This window comes from Homalodisca vitripennis, chromosome 4 (genome assembly GCF_021130785.1).
Source record: "Homalodisca vitripennis isolate AUS2020 chromosome 4, UT_GWSS_2.1, whole genome shotgun sequence".
Classification (NCBI taxonomy): domain Eukaryota; kingdom Metazoa; phylum Arthropoda; class Insecta; order Hemiptera; family Cicadellidae; genus Homalodisca; species Homalodisca vitripennis.
The window spans coordinates 94694565-94702725 of NC_060210.1; positions in this window are offsets into that span (position 1 = coordinate 94694565).

The following is an 8161-nucleotide window of genomic DNA, read 5'->3' on the forward strand; positions in this document are numbered from 1 at the left end:
TCGTTCCCAAGAATCCCCTCATGACCAGGAACCCAACAAACGGTTACATTGTTGATTCTGGCAAGGGAGGAAACGGCCTGATAGCAATCCCAAACCAGTTTGGATTTGATCACGCAAGAATCCAGCGCCATCCGCTGCCTGACTGTCCGTGAAAATATTAATCGTCTTGCTCCTATATCGCAGACGAAGATTCTCACGAGCACATTCCATAATAGCTGCGACCTCCGCTTGAAAGACTGTCGGATATGGACCCATAGGGACCACCAGCTCCCTACATGGTCTCACTCCCAGAATTCCAGCGCCTGTGCCGCTTTTTGTTTTAGAGCCATCTGTGAACCATTCGAGCTCCGCTGGTGGAAGAGGTTTCCTTCCCTCTGACCAATCATCCATTGAGGGTAAAATAATCCTAAAGGGTTTGTCAATTTTTGTGGCATATGATCAGAGATCATGTGCAGAACATCCTCCTGTATCAGAGTGCTAATTCTGCAGTGCCCACCGCTGCTGCCCGACCAGAGTCCCATCTGCTGAAGACAGTAGGCACTCCTCCTGGCCATATTCCGAATGACAATGTCCAGGAGGGCGAGGTTAAGACAACAGTTCAGAGCCGCGCCTGGCGCACTAGGAAAAGCCCCAGTGATAGCAAGGCAGGTCATCCTTTGGATACCCGCCAGACGAGCTACCACCGTCTTGGCCTCCGTTTTTGGCCACCATACGACAGCTCCGTACATTAGTGCAGGTCTGACCACGGAAACATAAAGCCAGTACAAGAGCCTCGGCTTCAGTCCCCAGGGCACACCTATCACACGTCTGCATTGCATTAGAGACCACTTCCCCCTGGCAACGACCCTTTCTAGATGAGGTCCTCAGTTTAGAACCCTATCTAGGATCACGCCCAGGTACTTGACCTCAGACTTCAGCTCAACGGGAGAGCCTTTGAATAGAAAGGGACCAATGCCCTCCATCTATCGCCTCCTGGTAAAGGCAACCACAGCAGCCTTGGTGGGGTTGACAGTGAGGCCAACCTCATCGCACCAATTCCCCACCATGTTCAGAACAGCATTGGTCAGTTCCGCGATTGTTGTGTTGAACTTGCCACTCACAAGAATCACAATATCATCTGCGTACCCTTGTGCAAAGACACCGCTGCTATTTAAAGAATTTAGCAGGTCATCCACAACCAGGTTCTACAGAAGAGGAGAGATGACACCGCCCTGCGGACAGCCCCTCGTAGTCTTCGCACTAACACTTGCTCCCATGAGGGTTGTAACAACAACCCTGTCCGTGAGCAAGGTCCCTATCCAGTCACACACCTGACCATCAACACCACGTCTTGAGACCACATTGATAATCGCCTGAGTGACTGTATTGTCAAAGGCTCCTTCAATGTCTAGAAAGTCTCCTATGGCTACCTCTTTTGCCGCCAGCGTTTTCTCAATCCTGCATACCAATTGATGCAGGGCCGAGTCGCATGACCTTCCTGGAGTGTAGGCATGCTGGTTAGAATGTAGAGGTCGCTCCAAAAGAGCTCCCTCCCAAACAAACCTGGCAACCATTTCCTCCATGGTTTTAAGAAGGCCTGAAAGGCCGATCCATGCCCGCCCTCCCCTGCTTCGGTATGAACACCACTCTGGACACTCTCCAGGATAGTGGGATGTACCTGAGAGCCACGGAGGCTCTTAACAGTCTGCACAGCTGGGGAAGGAGAATATCCAACTCCCGCTGCAAGCAAACCGGTCTCACCCCGTCACCACCAGGAGCTTTGTAAGGACTGAAGAAGTTGATAGCCCATTCAATCCTTCTGAAGGTCACAATACGGTGCGCCAGACTCCACTACAAATGGGTAGCGCGGCCCGCATGTCTCCCCTCACTATCGGGTGGTTGATTACCCTCATGAACAATACAGTCCGGGAAGTGTGTTCCCATCATAACTTTTAGAACTCCTTTCGGTTCAGTAATGTAAACACCTTGATCGTCCTTGAGACTACCAAGCGGCGAGATGGGATTCTTTGCTAATAGCTTTTGTAGCCTTGCACAGCCCTGCACACTATCAATATCGGTGCAGAGCTTCTTCCAGGCTAACCTCTTAGCCGTACGAACCTTGCGGTTGTACAATGCAAGAGCCTCGTGGTAGGTGTCCCAAGTTTTGGCTCAAAGAGGCCAGTTCAGAGCTCCACCAGGCTACCTTTGATCTATTCCTATTGATAACCGGTCAGCTGAGATCGAAGGAGCCCACAATCGCAGAGGTAAGACTGTCGGCAGATTCGTCAAGCTGCGTCGCGCTGTGAATCCGTTTCCCATTAGTGGAATCAGACTCTAGCTGTGCCCTGAGGTTTTCCTTGTATGATACCCAGTTAGTGTTTCTCGGATTCCTATACTGAACTTTTTCCAGCATCTGTTCACCGATCTTAAAACATATGTGAGCATGATCAGAGAGGGAAGGCTCGTCAGACACATGCCAGCCATGCATCCGACCAGCCACACCCTCCGACATCATGGTCACATCTAAAACCTCCCTACGCGTTCCCAACAAAATTCCAGAACAGGAATGCTGTCCACCTTGTTGCTTACAACAATACATGCCCTGGCATTTTCAACCTGGGCACTAATAAATTTCACCCCTGTCATTGAAAGCCCTGATATTTTTCCCTTGGTGATCCAAGGTTCCTGTATCAGAGCCACATGAAAATCTTCCGACAGGAAGCGTCTACAGAATACAGTCGAGGCAGCTTTATTGTGCTGCAGGTTGATCTGAAGGACCTTGATCCCCATGATCAGCCGCCCCACCCCGCGGCCTCAGCTGGACCTGCTCCACACGAATGAACACCCTCCAGCCCCTCCCTTTAAGAGTGGCTGAAGATTGTTCATCTACCAAGATTACTAGTGTTCTGGAATCTCCCGTGTGGACATCTCCGACAACCCTCCATTCCGACACAGACATCCCAGCATTCTGCTTTTTTATAGCACCGAGAATGGTCGCAGAGTCCTTTTCGGCCATGGGACCATCAACCCTTAGGAAGACCTTCGTAGATCTTATGAGATCTTTATAGTCCCCACAGATCACCCCCATGCCCCCAGAGCCACCGATCCTCAGCCCCGGAGCCAGAACCCGCAGCCAATCTCTGGTCTCGTCACTGCCGCACAGCATGACGAGAGCCCCCCTTTCCGGGAAGCACCTCTTAAACTGCAGGCACACACCCTCTGCTGAGAGTACCTCGTCGAGAATACGCCCCCGCAGCTCCATAGCCTCCTCCTCAGAGAGGCGCCTCTCAGGAAAGTTCGCAGGGACCAAGACAAGCTTATGTCCTGTCAGAACCTCCCTGAATGTTTCTCCCAATCCCTCCTCCGTTGAGGGATTGGTGCTCCTCGCACGCTCTGCTTGCTCAGGAGGTGCGGTCGGGCGCCTCTTCGGCAGGGGGTTTTCCACCGAAGAACCGTCCGAGCGCCCTCTCTTCCCACTAGGAGTAGAGACCGCACCTGCAGTTGCCTCCGGTGCTGCCTCCCTCTGCTTCTTTGCCTTTCTTCTTTCGTTGGCCGACATTTTGCTCGTGTGCCTCCTCCATTGACTGTCCGGAAGCCAAGTGCCATTGGCCTTCTTCTGCTCCATCGCCCAACGCTTGCGCAGTTTAAAGGGGAGCTTAAGGTTGTAGTCCATTACACATGCTCCAGTGTCTGTATCCATGGACTCAACCTTTTCGCTTGCATCATCGAGTACTAGATCGCCGTCGATGGTGGTAGCGCACATGCAGATACATCCAAGGCCTGGGTGCCGGATGCAACTGCCTGTTGCAGTTTTTCCAGATCAAAATCTGTTGGTATTTTTTTTTATTATTAGAATCCATAAAAGGTCCCATGAGTAACGAGGAAATAAACGGTCCACCCAGCCAGAGCCCCGCATGACCAGGTAAGGCTATTTACGCTTGGGGGGCGCCCAAACCCCAAGGGCTCCGTTTAGGTTTAAGGTTAGAAGAAAGGCACTAATATAAAACAAAAATATTAGAGAGTGGTCGATTCAGGTAGTGAAGCACTTGTTGGAAATGATAAGTGAAGCGGTTGTTCGAATGTTTTAGGCGTACTAAGTAGGGCACAGGTACGTGGAACTATATTCTACTATACTATTGGTGCACTTTGGATTATAAAACTTCGACTAAGGTTGGTTCTGAAGCCAAGCCAGCTTTAAGAATACAGACATTGGTTGTCCCGGCGGTAGCAGTGTGCTATTTGTTGGAGGAATTTAGCTGTGCTCATAGAGCCCTAATACTAACCTTTCAACAAATAGACGCTATCTGTGTGGCGGGTTGCGTTTATGTGCTAGCCGCTGAGATGAAGGCGCAACAATCTCTTTAACGACTTTACACTCACGATTTAGATTTGCAGATTAGTATTTACAAATTCGTTATTTTCAAAAACAAGTTAAACAACACTACTGCAACTTAAAACCAGGATACGTCCTATTATTGCTATTATTTGGTATTCTCTTATTATTGAATTCCACCACAATCAGCACTGTCACAAAACAGACTGATTTTAGCAAATGTGATGAGTTATTTGAGTCATTACGATTCCTGAAAGGAGGGTTTTACCCATTAGTCACAGGCAATGTTTTCGGGACGCAGCGCATAATGCTACCCCGCCACCCCTCCCGCCTATAACCACACACTCAAGGTCACGCGCACAGCTAAAGTCCTCGAACTGTACACGGGTGATAGATGAAGAAGAGTATCGCTGTTGTTACGGGAAGTGGTTCGCGGCACAAGTTATGAATGTAATCGCGAGGACACCGGTACAGCCGCGGGTAGCGGCGACTGTAGCAGTGTGCTATTTACACGGGTGATAGATGAAGAAGAGTATCGCTGTTGTTACGGGAAGTGGTTCGCGGCACAAGTTATGAATGTAATCGCGAGGACACCGGTACAGCGGGTAGCGGCGACTGTAACAGTGTGCTATTTACACGGGTGAGAGATGAAGAAGAGTATCGCTGTTGTTACGGGAAGTGGTTCGCGGCACAAGTTATGAATGTAATCGCGAGGACACCGGTACAGCGGGTAGCGGCGACTGTAGCAGTGTGCTATTTACACGGGTGAGAGATGAAGAAGAGTATCGCTGTTGTTACAGGAAGTGGTTCGCGGCACAAGTTATGAATGTAATCGCGAGGACACCGGTACAGCGGGTAGCGGCGACTGTAACAGTGTGCTATTTACACGGGTGAGAGATGAAGAAGAGTATCGCTGTCATTACGGGAAGTGGTTTGCAGCACCAGTTACTGTACTATACGAACGTAAGCGCGAGGACACCGGTACAGCGGGTAGCGGCGACTGTAGCAGTGTGCTATTTACACGGGTAAGAGATGAAGAAGAGTATCGCTGTCATTACGGGAAATGGTTTGCAGCACCAGTTACTGTACTATACGAACGTAAGCGCGAGGACACCGGTACAGCGGGTAGCGGCGACTGTAGCAGTATGCTATTTACATGGGTGAGAGATGAAGAAGAGTATCGCTGTCATTACGGGAAGTGGTTTGCAGCACCAGTTACAGTACTATACGAACGTAAGCGCGAGGACACCGGTACAGCGGGTAGCGGCGACTGTAGCAGTGTGCTATTTACACGGGTGAGAGATGAAGAAGAGTATCGCTGTCATTACGGGAAGTGGTTTGCAGCACCAGTTACAGTACTATACGAACGTAAGCGCGAGGACACCGGTACAGCGGGTAGCGGCGACTGTAGCAGTGTGCTATTTACACGGGTGAGAGATGAAGAAGAGTATCGCTGTCATTACGGGAAATGGTTTGCAGCACCAGTTACTGTACTATACGAACGTAAGCGCGAGGACACCGGTACAGCGGGTAGCGGCGACTGTAGCAGTGTGCTATTTACACGGGTGAGAGATGAAGAAGAGTATCGCTGTCATTACGGGAGGAAGTGGTTTGCAGCACCAGTTACAGTACTATACGAACGTAAGCGCGAGGACACCGGTACAGCGGGTAGCGGCGACTGTAGCAGTGTGCTATTTACACGGGTGAGAGATGAAGGAGAGTATCGCTGTTGTGACGGACAGCGGATCGCGGCACCAGCTGTCACAAGACGAGAACATATCTATCAAAATACTATGTTTAAATAAAAATACGTGAAGCCACGCACCTGTTTCCTCTCTCAGTGGTCGAGGCCTCGTCCATCTGTCTTCGACGCAGATTTAGCCGCTGCCCCCTCCGGATTTGAGTCACATCGGTGGCATTTTTTTACGTCAGCTATTTCCGGATCCGCGTCAGGAAACGGTGCAACTCCGTAATTCTGGTGACGACGGACATACTCGTCAATGTCGCCGGAGGTTTACATAAATAGTCTGGTAAGCTCGGCTTGACGCTCTGTTTGTGGCTATTGCTTGACGATATTCTGGCAGAAAATTATTTGACTTAGGCCACGGATTCTTACTATGCTGTTAATAACTCAACTGTTCACATCTCCTCAAAATACGTCGGTCGGAGAAATTGGATCGTCAAACATATATCGTGATAGAAACATAATATTACACATTTTTTCATGTATTCATATAACGACACTAAGTTATGTCATTAATGTCGATATTTTCATAACAAATTTTAAGTTCACTCATGTTTTATGCTCGTATTTTAATATTAAAAAATAAATAAAATTATCTAAAATTGAACTTGGAGATATCAAATTAATTTGAGATAAGCAATGTTTAAAATGTATAATCTAATATGTTTAAATCTACATGTTAAAATATGTTAAAAATACCGGGGGTCCTCTCCTGAAAAACATTAAAATCTGATGTTCTGAAACACTTTTCTGATCAAAACTCCGTATTTAATTAGTTTGACACAAGGGTGAATCACACACACACACACACACACACACACACACACACACACACACACACACACACACACACACACACACACACACACACACACACACACACACACACACACACACAACACACACACACACACACACACACACACACACACACACACACACACACACACACACACACACACACACACACACACACACACACACACACACACACACACACACACACACACACACACACACACACACACACACACACACACACACACACACACACACACACACACACACACACACACACACACACACACACACACACACACACACACACACACACACACACACACACACACACACACACACACACACACACACACACACACACACACACACACACACACACACACACACACACACACACACACACACACACAACAGACAGACAGACAGACACACACCGCATGGTGCTTATTGGGTAGTTGAAAAAACACGTCACCAACAAACTCCTCCTTCAGTGGACTTCATTGCTGGCGCCTCTTGCAGTTACATGCTGTTTTTTTATACTTAATATGCTGCATACACGGCGCTTATTAAATAGGCACAAAATAATAATCATTTATAATACTTATTATCCTTACTGCTGCACATTACATACATTATTAAGTTATAATTTGATTATCTACTCGAGTACCTACCTATCTATGAGCGAAACTAACTAAACTTCTTAAACTTCTAAATTAACTTAAATTCTTTAAACTTTTAAACTTCTTTTAGCTATTATTTCAGTTTATTTAACAATCTACTTACTATTAATCTATAAAAATGTAATGTAGTAATTTAAACCTAAAGCAGTTCGTATAGAACAATGAAATAAACCACTAATAGGTGAATAACTGCAGACGAGAGGAATGGAATAGTGGAGCTGTTATAGAATGTGTAACGTTTTAATTTGTAAACTAATCAAACAAAAGAATTTGTTACTGCCAGTTATTGTCATTGTATCAGTTCAAATTTACAAATTTACCATACAAAACTAAGAACAGGTTAAGAGTGTGCCACAAAACTGTATTTATAAGCATAGTACTTGGTATTTTGTTGTTATCTTAAATACGCGTTAACATGTGGTGTAAACAAATCAAGTAAAGCATTTTTGTACGTTAGTAAATAATTAAGTTATTTTAGGTATACAATTACTAATAGACAGATCGAACCTAGGAGCCTATCCATGCTATCCATGTTTCGTTGAACATGTCAGTGCTCGTTCATTTGTTTATGCTTTTTATTTCAGCCACTGCGTGTAAACTGTCAGGTCTCATATCAAAGATGCC